Source organism: Perissodus microlepis, chromosome 4, assembly GCF_051167445.1.
Source record: "Perissodus microlepis isolate ML-2025 ecotype Zambia chromosome 4, ASM5116744v1, whole genome shotgun sequence".
Classification (NCBI taxonomy): Eukaryota; Metazoa; Chordata; class Actinopteri; order Cichliformes; family Cichlidae; genus Perissodus; species Perissodus microlepis.
The window spans coordinates 26,050,046-26,064,409 of NC_140464.1; the positions used below are offsets into that span (position 1 = coordinate 26,050,046).

General features: G+C 44.3%; 1 protein-coding gene across 1 annotated transcript in view; it reads right to left on the minus strand.

Annotated features, from left to right (window-relative positions):
- prr36b (proline rich 36b) overlaps nucleotides 1-9,436 on the minus strand; it is a 39,283-nt gene extending 29,847 nt beyond the window's left edge. The window contains exon 1 of the mRNA XM_084926773.1: nucleotides 9,098-9,436. The gene's annotated coding sequence lies outside the window, so the exon portion shown is untranslated. The remainder of the gene's footprint in view (nucleotides 1-9,097) is intronic.
- Between the last annotated feature and the right edge of the window lie 4,928 nt (nucleotides 9,437-14,364).

Below are 14,364 nucleotides of genomic sequence, written 5' to 3' on the forward strand. Positions count from 1 at the left end.
CAGCCACGCTACAGTGTTTAGACCAAAGCTGTCAGTACTGGAAGGCATCCAACTCTGCTGAGGGATCGAAGCTTTTCTGACTGTCTAGACACAAAAATGGCATTTGTGAATAATCAGGTCATCAGCATAGTTAAACGGAAACCCGGTATTTCAACCCCACCCCCCACCCCGATCTTTGTGCTTTTTTTCCATCGACTACGATCTACTACAGTGTGTATGTGTGTATATATCAGCTGTGCTTATTGGGAACACAGCAGCTTACATTTAAAGATTGAAGAAGGAAAGAGAGAGATGTTCTTAATCACAGCAGGGTTGCTTTGATTCATTATGCAGATTAAAATTAATAAGATGCAGCGTCGCTTATAAGCTAAATGATAAGCGAATGTCAACTGTGCTCCAGCACTGTGGTCTGCCTTCACGTCTAATTGCAGACTTTTGGCCTATTCTACACAAAAAGACTAAAATCAAAGTGTGACACCCCCACCCACCCCCTTCCCCATCCCACCTTTACCAAAGCCGACCAACTGCCCGAGAGCGTGTATGAGTAGCTGTGGTGGAAAGACAAGTCTGCTTTCACAGTGCACAACTGTGTACACACACATATGCATTCTGTGAGCCTTCTTCTCTCCTCGGGGTGTACTCTAAATAGTAGTCAAAGGGAGGGATTGTGGGGGGAGGAAGCAGTGATGGTGATGAGTGCAGTGGGGGTGGGGTAGGGGAGACGCAAGAAAAGATGCAAGAAGAAAAAGCGAGCTTGTGTGGATGATGTAGCACGCTGCTAACGCTGACACGCACTTGCCTGAGCTTGATCGAATCATTCAAGGCATAACTGATGTCTCTTTAAGAGGATAGATGGTTCAAGCTGTAATCTATGTGATTAATCAATCTTTTAATTTATTTCATTTTTAGCATTTACTTTCTCTATGATGGTGAATATAATTTCAGTATCTTTCCTTTATGCCACTTACTTAACTTTATGTTTAGAACAGCCTAAAGAGCGGTAAGAGAACTATTAGTCAAAGATTTGGAGAAAGTAGAAAACAATCAATGAAATCTGCAGTTTTTATGTTTAGTAACTATTAAATTATTGTGAATTATGGTCTCAGCATTAACCAAAATAATCCTCAATGTGATTTTGGTGGCAAAGCAAAGCAGCTCTGGTGAGCAGTGAGAGGACGGGATATTGGTGGGTCAGGGCTAGTTTTTAATGAGCATGCGGTGGCCTTTGACCCTGGATTTGACCTGCTTTTATCTCCATAAACTGTGAACACAAGATAAAGGAGAGTGCTGTGTGCTCTTTAACACCCCTCCTGCTGCTGCCCACTGCAGATTTACTGTTGAATTTATAAAATCAAGTAAATTCATATTCATATTTTCAATGATGCCACACAGTTTGGCTGTCAATCTAACGTTGTCTTCTGTTCTGCATTTCACATTCAACGGCATAAAAGCTCCAAACTTCTGTCTTCAAAGCGCGCAACTCTGCAGAGCTGCTTGAATAATTTACGGCTAACTTGCCTGCAGCCTCACTGCTCATGGGTGAGCGGGCTGACGCAGCTTTACTTGTGACTGCGACCAGAAATTATCGAATGAGGTTGACCATAGGCATGGAATTACGGTTACGTATAACTCCTGCTCTCTGAAAAAAACAAAGAAGGGGGGAGAATGACACATTCAAGATGCCACACGCTGGCACGGTGCCTCAGATTGTCCATTCAACCTAGTCTAAATTACAACAAGTAGCCTCAGTCAGCTCTCCATCCCCAATCAGGAACACTGGGCTCCATTTACTGGATTCATCTTTGAAATGGATATTTGCATGATCCGCCATAAAACCCATAAATGTCTTTCTAGCTTTTCCAAACATTTTTAGAAAACATTCTTTTATACTATTAAAAGTTATAGTGGTTCAAGAGACTTAGATTGTGTCTGTAGTAGAGTGTTGTTCTAAACTGCAAATATGGAAAAAACTAATCTCCAATAATCAGCTGCCTCTCCAGTAAGCCTCTGATCCTGCAGGTGTACCACAGTCCAGGACTGCAGCTGGAGACAGCGGTCTCCGTTTTGCTCTGCAGTCTTGGTAAGCTCAGTGTAGGGACACGTGAACAAGTTCTCCACCTGCTGCAGGTTCTCTAATGGAGTGGCCTCTAAGCTCTTGAGGACTACCACTGCCACCTGCGGCCCAGGACAATGCACTTGGAATCTGACCAGGGGAGACTATCTGGAGCGGCACCTTGAATGACACAGAGTATCGCCACAACAGAGACTGCTCAGCCAAGAGGGGATAACTACCGGCTAGAAGCGAATGAAGATTCAAAAAAAGAGCGTGGTCATTCTTTTGCTTGCAAGAAAAATGCTAAAGTGAATCTGCAAATATATCTGGGCTTATATGTGTGGGTAACACTGGTATATGTTTCTTTGTTGAAAAAAATAAAATAATAATAATGCAAAATAAGAGGTAGAAGAACTCATTTATTAGTGGGATACAAATCACACCAGTCTTTATTTCAGTCCTCGTAAGACAGGATTCAATTGTGTACAAATAAAGCCCTGATACAGAATGTGGGTTTAAGATATGGCGAAGAGCAAATATATAGCAATGATGCTGAGGAGGCTGGCAGCGATGCACATCAGAGACATCTGACTGCTGAATGTTTCACCAACTCTCAGCCACATCTTGGCAGAGTACTAACAACAGCAGCATCAGTCACTGATTCAGAGCCAGAGATGAGATATTTCCTTAATTATACACTAACAGGTACTCTACAGTATCCTTTATGACTATAACTCAGTTGGCACACGGAAGTTAAAGTTTATATCACTTCATCACTGCAGCCACAGACTCACGCCTGTGCCACTTAGTGGGCTGGTTTTGTTGCATGTGACTGCCTCTTCCGCAGCTTCAGCACTGAACATAATGGCTGGCAGCTCATCCATGAGATAAGAGACTGATTAATACCAAACAAATCCCCATGTGCATGATGAGGATGTGCATAAGGATGAAGGAAATAAACTGATAGGTATGCGATGTAGTGGCTGCGTGACACGCCGATAAATCCAGCTAGATGGCTGTGAGTGGCGCCGCTACCTTAATGCTAATCGCAGCTTTCTCTCCCCCCCCAAACACCCCCAACATGAGGTCAGGAAAACCGCCTCTGTCCCACACACAAATAAAGTGCAAACAAAGCCTGCCGCTCTCCATGGCATTCCCCACAGACCGTGGGAGGGATGAGTGAGCAGGGAGAGAGAGACAGAGTGAGGAGACAGCCAAACGGGAGGAGGGAGACACAGTGAGCTTCCAAAAAAGTCTTCTGCAAAGTGAGAAATCTGGCTGATAATGCAACTTTGTTTCTTTTTTAACTCCTCTCTTCTTTTAACATTTTTTGTATTCCCAAAACTCCAAAACTAGATCACATTATATGTGTTTTGATTGTGATTGTCCAGCTGGTTGTGGACATTACAGGCTCTGTAACCCTTTAATCTATTTACCAACCTGTCACAGAACAAATTTATATCCTTTGCTGTCAGTGGTAAGTGCTTCAAATTTGACCCACTTAACATCTCCAACAATTAGTTCCCTTGTACCTGCTACAAGTTGCTGACTTTCATTAGCATTTCATGGCAGCACTCTTACTCTTTTTGTGCACACAAGATCCAAGAGAGCACTATTATGCATTTTCCTTTTGATCTAAGAGTCGTGTACTCTACTACCTTAAGTCTGATTTATGTTGTAGCCTGGCATCTTTACGTTCCACTTTCCTTTGATGATGTTTACACCCTTGCTAGGCATTAAAATATCTAGCATTTTTCTCCCAGACATCACATGGAAAATGTACCCAAATGGATGGAAATACGATTAAAAGAGAAATATTTTAAGGACGTGGATGCCATCAGTTCTCCAGACCTACCTCTTATAGATGGCACGACCAAAGCAAACATAAACACCTATCGCCTTCTTTGCTCCTTGTCAAGTGAACTCCTTAATGGTGTATAGTATAGTCATTCCTACCGAATGATTTCCAGTTGTTCCCTGGGCTGCTCAGTAAGACAAAGTGAGGCATGAGAAATACCCTGCAAGTCTTTTTTCTACTTTTCTTGGCTGAGAGGGAGCAGCAGATTGTGTGACAGTCACCTGGATCACAGAAACATGTGATCAGAAAGGCTGGCACTAATCCTTAGGACTCTTCAGGGGCACTAAGATTTTACAATGTCATCAAGTGAGCAACTGAATTAAGAGTTTACAAGCCTATAAAAATATTTTGTTAATGTTGTAAATGTGATTAAAAAAAATATAATAACTACTGAACAATTTTAAAGCAAAGGGTAAAGAATAATAATGTGCACAATATGTCCATGCTGTATAGTAAAAAACCCCACCCACACCAAAGAAAAGAGATAAAACATATACACAGTATGCAAACACTTGAAGCCTTTGGTTCTCATAGTGTGGTGTGGTACAGGGAAACTCAGCACCCTGGGGACAGGAAGATTAACACATGACAGAGCTCATTAACCCTGGACAAAGAGAGATGCTAATCTTGAACAGTTAGCTTCAACTGTCCACAAACTGTCCACAGAAACAGAGAGAGGGGCAAGGAAGGCAGGCAAGAAAGAACAAGGAAGGAATATGAAGCAGTTAAAGGGGCCGTAGTATGTCCCAGAAAGTAGAGAATACTGTGTGGAGCCAAGGCTAGAGGGGCAATCAGCCCCACAACAATAAGGGTGGAGACAGAGCCCAACTACAAACAACGGCCCCAGTGGCGAAGGCCCTACTACAGTCTGGCTAAGCTCCACCGCCTGCAGGGGCAACCAGCAGGGCAGCGCAGAGCTCCACTGTGTGGATATCGATCGCACAGGAGAAAGTGGGGAGCCAAGCAGGCAACTCCACAGATGGCCAGGGCAGTGAAGGAGACAGAAACAGACAGAGGAAGTGCATTAGTGAGGCAGGTTCCTCTGATGCTGTTAGCGCTCCCCCCTGGGAGATAAGAGAGATGTTGATGACATGGTTTTAGAGAGGACAGCTTTAAAAAAAAAAAAAAAAAAAAAAAAAAAAAAGGGGGGGGAATAATGACAGAGAAAGACACAGAGAGAGACAGGGGACCTAACAGAGAATCTAAAGCTAATTTGTAACTTGAAGAGCTGCTGGATCATCTCCATAATGGGCCGTCTGCCCACAAACAAGCTCCTCTCAGGGGGTAAATGAGATCAGGCCAGCCCAGGACCAGCTGGTGGCTTGGATCAATGACACCAGACAGAGCAGATACAGAGACAGGGGAAGAGACCAGAACCAAGGCATCTGGACAGAAGGGCAGAAACGCTGCTGCCCAAGAGGCTCTGGTGCTCTCTTGAGATTTACAGAGGGGGGACACGGACTTCCGCACGCAATGTACAACCGGAACGTCTCTGTCCTTAAGAGGATTATGCCGTCACGTTTTAAGTGGAACGTGGCACGTTCCAGATGGAATCTGATCTCTTGCAGGATGGCAGACAGGTTGCATGGTCGGGCTGATCAGCACCTACAAAATACATCCTTCTGAGAAGCACACATCTGGCCTTAAAACGGCACATCTGTCCAGGACAGAGACACTTATTTGAGCAATTCATAGGAAGTTGGTGATTTATGTTAGAGCAAAGAAAGAAAAAGGCAAAGCAAGATTTATGTCAACAGGGTAAACTGATATGACTGAGAAATAAATTGGCTGTTACAGCTGCTTATGGTAAGCACCAGTGTCAGGCCCAAATGCCTATCATTCCTGTTGAGCCTGTGGTGAGGGTAGGCTGGCTAGACACTAATATAATCTTGACCAGTTTAGCCACAAACACACGGCAATGGCGATGTATGGACGATGCCATTGACTCCATTATCTCAGAGCCAAAATTGTTAGAGGAGATTGGATGACTAAGGATAGAGCAACCATCAGTCTGGACCAATTTTTTAACTATATCGGTGACCAGATTGCACCAAAACGCAAAAAAAAAAAAAAAAAAATCAAGGCGCCACAAACACAATGTGCAATGACAAATCTGGTCTTGAAGCCTAGCAACAGGGCTGTGAACCATGTCCATTATCCAGCCTCCCACCAGAGGAATTCAGAGAGCCCAAACACAGCAAATTACTGCAGCTGCTGGCAAATACAGTCTCAAAACCACGTCGCCAGTTGCCAACTGCATGCCCTGACAACTGCGACGCCACCAACCGAGGCTGCTATCAAGGCTAGAGCGGCCAGACGACAGCAAAGTTTATCTCTTCTTTGTCCTCACTGTGAAAATTCAATGCGGTGCCCGCGGCGGTTTCCTCAAACCTCAATCAGCCAGCAAACAAAAGGAAATGCAGCCAAACATACTGTTTCTGTTGGTGTTTTGATAATCTCCAAACAAGAAGCTATTGTGCAGCTGTTGCCATGGATTAAAAGAGAGCTGTGGGGCGATAGTGGTAATTTCTAATGAGGCCATAAAGTGCAAGGGCCATGGGTTCAGGCCGAAAAAAGCTCGATGACCAGAGGGCCAGTTTTGTCCTTGTCACTGCTGAGAAGTTCAGAGCTGGGGGGGTGTCATTCTGAGTCACACACCCACCAACACCAGGCCTTTGACTAAGGGCGAGCTGACACACAGGTCTATTAATGCAACAACCATCTCCCCCTCTCAAGACCGAGGCATGGGTCGAGAGGCCAGCTTAGGGCAAAATAGGTCATTAGAATTTAAATTGCCTTGAAACAAATGCTTATGAAAGAGCTTTTCTTTGAAAAAACTAAAACAGGTATGCATATTTCAGATATTTTAGGTATGTTTTGCACAGACAAATGCAGGGGGAGAGAAACAATTACTGCACAGTTTCTCTCAGTGAATCTGCAAGACCTAAGAAAGCATTTATAACATCCTTCTTTAAAAGATATGAGCTACAACCATTAAGTTAGCTAATGAATCTCATTACCACATGGTTCCTGTTAACGGGGCTCTAGTATAAGTATGCTCATTCACAGTTCAAATTTATTTTGCTTTATTTTTATTTATTTAGTTCATCCACTGTCTGAAAAAAGCTCTTTTAGCCATCTTCCCACTATCTTAAACGCAGATGTCTTTTGATTGGCTGCACCTGGCAAAACATAAGATGGGCGTGGTTTATTTGCCTGAGCATGACCATATTAGGACTACCTGCTCTCACTGACATCATACAAAGCCCAGAGTAGAAAAAAAACAGTCTGAGACATTGTGATTAGTGTTACATATGGTGATTTTATCATTTAAAACTTTGGTCAGGTTCATTTTAAAGTGATTAAGTACAAATCTGAAGCAACTCTTCATTTCATTTAGTGGACACATAGTAGTAGTAGCTGTGCGGGCTATGGGAGACTATTTGAGACAGTGACGCTTAGTTCTCGTGCACCGCTAACACTGTAGACACCCACACCCTTGATTCCAGCTCCAAAAGTAGACAAACGACAGAGGGATAAATGTTAATTTTCTAAAAGATGCAATACAAACAAAGACAGAGAAGATACAACTAGAAAGAAAGTAGATAACTCCATCAGATTTTTCCTAATTACAATGATCGGTTTCATTGTTTAGCTTCTGACAAATCTCCCTCCACACACACACACACACACACACACACACACACACACACAAATACAATGCCTCTGGCAATAATCTCCACCCTCCAAGTAATAATCTTTCTGAAACATCTTAAATAACTTCATAAAGCTGAGTGTGGTTTTCAATGGCAGATAAATTTAATTTCACATGATTGCATTAGGCTGCATGTCTGTCCTCCATTTGCCTGCCTCATCCCACTGACTCCATGAGTCAGCCATTCTCTCATCCACGCACCAGAGAGAGAACAAGGGGGGGCGGCAGACTCACGGATGGCTTAGCCCACCCCTGACTTAAGAGTCCTGGAGGGTCTCCAAACCCCAAGCCTGAAAAGTGTCCGTATTAGTTGCCCTGGGATGGCGTTTCCTCACGGTCGATCGCTGCTCATTATTTGACCAAGCCGTGCCCACCAAGGCCACAGAGCTCAAGACAATTTATGTCCCTTGTCTGAGCCACCGCTGGGGGAAAAGAATACACTTGTAGGCTGAGGATAAAGATTTTTAATGCTTGCATGTTTGCAGTTTATTAAACGCTCTTGGCAAGGCTTTGGGAACTGTCAGTGTTTTCTCCTCCCTATTGTTCAGCAGAGAGGGAGCTTAATCTGTCTTGCTGCACTCACTCACCCCCCCAAACAAAAAAAAGGAATCAGCGAGGGAGCCCCTCCAGCCTTATGCCACAATAGCTGATCACTTTTTGGAGACGAGGTGGTGGTGATGGTGGGGGAGTGACATTAATCACCTCTGATTACATGCCAGCATGAGACTGTGCACAAACTCTCTCTGAGATTTACACTCTCCCTGCAGGATCTGCGCAGAGATTTGCTTTAACATGCTCCAAATACGCCCAAAGTTGGTCTGTTGAGTTAAAACGAAAGCTGCAAATTTATTAGCACGATATCTGCCAGCTTCTTTCCCCCCACTGAGACGGCTGAAACATTGCTCAGCAACTCACACTAGTTGGCTCATCACAGAACAATGGGCAACCGCGATGGAGGATGGAGAAGGAAGGAGAGGTCAGAAGAAGAGAAAGTTTAGAGGTTAAAAAGGTGGATAATACAGTCACACAGCGAGAGGAAACACTATGAAAATAAACAATAGCGTGGATTTAAAGGCATTTAGCTTTTTTTCCCTTTTTTTAGCTTTGGTCTAACAGGTCCTATGAGCACTTCAAGCTACCATGCAGCCTGCCACCGCCCCATCAAGCCCCTTTGCACGGGAATCAAAGTGACTGAAACGGAGCGGCTCGCCCTCAAAAATGATGAAGTGACACTAAAACAAACCCGTTTGTACATTTCCGACGCAAATATCCAGTCACACAAAGAGCAAGCCGGATTCCACTGCGCTGCTTAGCGTTAATGTGAAAACACGAGTAATAGCACAGTAAGCAGAGCAGACACTCCGTAACGGACGGCAGACAATCATTTTAAATTGTGGCTTTTAATTAGCTAAACATGACTTATTGACTGACAATAGCATGCTAGCTAAAGCTAAAGAAATCTCGACCTTACCGGTTAGTGCAGCGACGAGCTAGCAAAATCCTCTCCAGCTACGCCCAAGTGTTAGCCGGTACACCCAGACTGGATCCTCGAGTCCGGCAAAAAATAACGACAGAAAGTGAGGATGGGAATTAAAAACGAAACCGGGAATGAGGGGCGGAAAATCGCGGGAGAGCTGAGCAAATAGAGCCGAGACGTCAGACAAAAAAAACTTCTAGGTCTCAAGCGCCGTTTTTCACAAGTGATGCGCGTTCCCTGAAAGGAAGAAAGGAGGAGAATGAGGCTTTGCTCCTCTCTCACACACACACGATAGTAGACCGGTGAACGGATGGATGGACAGGCTGAGGAGAAGGCTGACGCCGCCTTCACGTGCCCCTGGAAAAAGTGGGAATTGTGATAGGTTTCAGTATGAGAGACCCGCTATAAAAAATTAACTAAATCTGTTGACGTATCTAGAGCAATTCGTAATATTTGACTGATACTGATAATTTGAAGGGATCGTTGAATTTTTGTTTCGTTTTTTGCCGTTTTACCGTCAGTTAATGCTACTTAATAAAATGAATACCATTTACATGTCTCGAAGAACAATAAACTACATAAAGCTTCAGTTTGCAGCAGGTTAGCAGGTAGACCATTTTTGACGATGGGTAACAAAATCCACAAGCATCACCAAATAAATAAATAATAATAAACACGTATTATTATTATTATCACTATTATTATTATTTTTTTTAAATTTCAAGATAATCCTAGGACATTATCAAACCAGAAATTCAGCCCAAGTGAGCTAGATTATGTTATTTCACTTGTTATGCTCATTTTTAACTCCATGTTTTTATTCTTTGAAAACTAGATCAACATAATTACAGCCATCCTCCTCAGGGAGCCTGCCCTAGCTGTCACAAGGTAGGTGGGTCCAATGCTGACACAGGGGAGAACTCCACAGAGAAAGGACTCCATCCCAGGACCTTGCTGTGAGGCATCAGTGTTAACCACTGCACCACCATGCTACCATGCAGTTATTTGATAATAAACCCAGTTTTTCTTATACCTGGCATCCCCTTTGAGTTCAGTCTGAAAAAGAGTTTTAGCTTCATGTTAAAAAGTAGGTTTGAACAAGCAGGTGGGTGAGGCCTGCCTGAGATGACAATATTAGGATTACTCGCTCTCTATGACATCATAAAGAGTCATGAGCAGCACTGAAGGCTGACACGTTGTCTCACAGGGATTATTGATACATATATTGGCTTTATTATTTGAAACTTTAAATTGTTTGATTATGAGGATTGACTATTTCAAGAGCAAACAAATGCAAAGCAAAAAAAAAAAAAAAAGATTTCCTGTAATGATGTTGATGAGATGTAAAGTAATCAAACAGACACCGGGTATGAATTAACAAAACTCCCACAGACCCACAGAAGACATGTCACGCCTGCTCTTAGCACTGAAACTGTATAATTCCACATTTATTGAGAAATAAGCATGGTGAAACACACAAAACAGGTGGTAGAGAGCCTGGACAGGTGGAGGTTTGGACTGGAGAGAAGAAGGATGAAAGGCGGTAGGATCCAGACAGAATACATGTGTGTGAATGAGAGGGAGATGGACGGAAAGGTGAAGCTGCAAGGAGTAGAGATAGTGAGCATAGGTGAGTTTAAATACCTGGAATCAACTATCCAAGGCAATGGACCGCGCACAAGAGAGGTGAAGAAGAGAGTCCAGGCAGGGTGGAGCAGTTGGAGATGAGTGTCAGGGGTGATTTGTGACAGAGGGATAGCAGAAAGAGTCAAAGGAGAAGTTTAAAAGTGAGTGAGTGGTAGTGAGACCTGGTATGATGAGTGGTTTGGAGACGGTGGTACTGATACAAAGACAGAAGGACGACTTGGAGGTGGCAGACCTGAAGATAGTGAGATCCTCCCTGGGAGTGAGCATCATAGTCAGGATTAGAAATGAGTACATCGCAGAGACAGCTCTTGTTGAGTCAGGATGTTGAAGATGGATCTCCCAGGCAGGAAGAAAAGAGGAAAACTTCATAGGAGGTTGCTAGGGATATAGATGCTTCACTGTGACGACCCATAAGGGGAACAGCTGAAAGAAGAAGATCAATTGTAAAATGTATCATGTTAAAAAAAAGTACTACTCTGTCGTTCTGTGAGTCTGGGTCTTTCTGTGTTGCATGGCAACATCTAGCACATCCCGACACCACATGTTCACTGAGGGAAAAGAGGAACTTACACTCCCAGTACATCTTTCTTTTCGTCCTCAGAAACAGGAGCTCGCTATGAGTCCTTGAAGGCAGCATTCACCAGGACAGCGCGCCATACTGAAATTGAAAAGGGTGAATAGCAGCAGAGGAGCTCTGCTTTCTCTAAGAGGAGCCAATCACCTCCCAGGCTGGGGGATTATTCAAATAAAGGATGATGTCACCTCTTGCAAGTCACCCTACTCTCTTGTCCGAGTTTCTCGTGGCTGTCTGTTGCCCTCCCTCTAGGCCCCTCAGACCCTTTTCTTCCATTCTCCATGCTCAACTGAACACACACACTCATGCACGCTCTCTCTCTCTCTCACACACACACACACACACACACACACACACACACACACACACACACACACACACACATTACTGCTGCACCCCATGCATCAAGTTGCCTGCATTGTCTGCCCTCGGTGCTACTGTTGCATCGAGAATTCAAAAACCTTCAGTGCATTTCAGACCTGTTGATTGTAATATCTGGAATATTTTTCATGTTTCTCCTTAACAGGTTCATCTCCCACAAGGCGTTTCCAAATTGAAATTACATTTCTTTTGTTTTTTCCGGAAGGTCTTGAACATTCTTTTGTCCTCAAAGTCACATTTCCACCAGCCAGATCCCAAATGCCCACCTGCCCGTCGCGTCAGCCTGTCCCAGTTGGAGCGAACAAATCTCAAATTGGATGACACTAATTGAAAAGGGCGAGGCAGCCAGCAGGAAAGGAAAAGGCAACTAAAGAGCAGAGCGTAGAGTGTATCTGGCTTTTGGTTAAAGTTGCACGTTTTCTCTCAAGTCACAAACAGATACCGGAGGGCATTGTTTCATTCCCTGAAAAGCTTTTGTTTCTTGTGCAGCGTGCTCTTCACCAGAACAGAGCTTTTCATCAGACACAGTCTGGGTGGGCATGCCGCCTGTCTGTCTGTCTGCCTGTCTGCTGCTGCTGCCTCTGCTGCTTAGCTCCCAGCAGCCGCCTGCCTCCTGTCTGCATGAGCCAGGCTTTTGTGTGCTGGTCTGTTCTAAGATAGGCTTCTTTTCATGTCCAGCCTGTGGTGTGCTCTTCCTTTTCCAAGTGCTGCAGAGGTGAGATTTATTTAGGCTTGTGTTTCTCGCCTGAGCTCAGGGCGGAAACGTACGACTCGATGTATGACACTACGCCGATCACCTGCTTGCATGAAAACCTGTTATCGCCCTTTATCCCTCTCGATCAGATGTCCAGAGGAAGCTTTGTTTCTCTTCCTGCAAAGTGGATTGACCTCAGATTTGTCTGTTTGAAGAGGGTGTGTTGTGTTGTCTCACACCAAGAAATCCTGCAAGATTAGTTAGTTGCTATTTTGTTTTGTTTATTCAAATGACAGATGAAGATTACAGCCACATACTGTAGAAATGTGTGAATTTTGTCGCGTCAATAAAGAATGCAACTAAATGGAAGGAGACCAGGAAGAAGGCAGGGACTCGGGTGCGTTCGATGCCTGCTAAGTTGATGCTGACGGACGTATTGGCATGGTCAACCGGGTGCAACAAAGAGAGGAAGGTGGTGGTGTGCGGCACCGGAGACAGGAAGAGGCAGGGCCGTGTACCCTGCTGCACAGTTCCCGTGTTATTTACCTCATTGTTTTTTTGTCCACACAGCCCGCAGTCCAGCTGGGGTGGCTGCAGCACAAAAGGGGCTGGCGCTCAGTCAAGCCCCCCCATCAACAAAAACCAAACAAATCTGGCCGCTGGTCAAGAGTCTGCTACCTTTTTTGCAAAACTCTTACACAACACATTAGTTATTTAACAAGCAGCAGATACAGGCATGCTCTAATTGTGTTTCACATATTCCAGCATGTAGCAGTCAGATTGCACAGTGGTCTGAATCTCGAGTGTATCTGATGCATCCCAGTGTTGGTGTCGTCCCTGTGTCATTATAATTAATGTTGGTCCAGGTTCAGCAGTGCAAGTCACCAGTCATGTTGTTATGATGTCATAGATTTCCAATGTGGAAAAACCAAACAAAAACGGGTCGGGGTTAGGGTTGGGGGTTTGCATGTGGTTGTGGTTAGGGTTATGGGGTTAGGGTTTGGTGTGATGATGTTTCTGGGATGCCTGAACCGCCTGCAAGTTAGGGGTCGGACGGATTGATCCAAATGTCGACGGTATCGATACCAACACCGGTATTGGTATTAGATCGATATCATCACAACATGATCGATGCTTTAGCTTATTTGTCTCCTCTAATTTCAGAAGGAGACATGTCTGTGCAAACACCGCTCCTCTCATGCTGGCACACTTTGCGCTGCCCTCTCCTCCCTGCTCTGCTTTTTTTAGTTGTGGTGCAGTCACATGACTCAGCGGTACTGAGCAGCAACATGTAGGCTCAGAATTTGCACATTTGTCCTTTGTTTTAAAAAATAAACCTCATCTCATAAATCATGGCGCACTGCTCTCCTGTACATAAGCTGTCTTTATGAGTAAAAATAATCAGTAATGGTATCGGCAACACCGGCGCCATTTATTTGTTATCTGATCAATATCAAAATCTGCAGTATAGCACACCACTGCTGCCAGCCCTCTCGAGCCACCCAGGAAAGCAGCTGGCACTAAGAGACACACCCTTTATTTTCCCCTAAAGATATTCACAAATCAACCCCCTTTTCAGACAATTGTCTCCCAAATGCATGAGAGCGATCACCCTGCACAGCACTTCACACTCCAATAGCATGAATATCATTATCTCACAAACAGGGTGTGTACGTGTGAACAAATACCAAGCGGATGCAGGTTAGCGCACGCCAGTGCAGCTGCTGCTCTCTGTGCACAGCGTGGACTCCCTGAAGACAACAACGTGCCAGCACTGCATGTCATTAACATACAGGATGCTTCTACAGCCACTAAAAGGCAACATGTGATGAAGGAAGGCAACGAGACCCTCATTAACGCGCCATCATCACACAGCAGGCGTGTTCTTTTGTGTGTATCTGTCGCTCACAGAGCACGATAGTGATGATAGTGACAGTCATATCTCGTTGCAAGGATTCATATCCA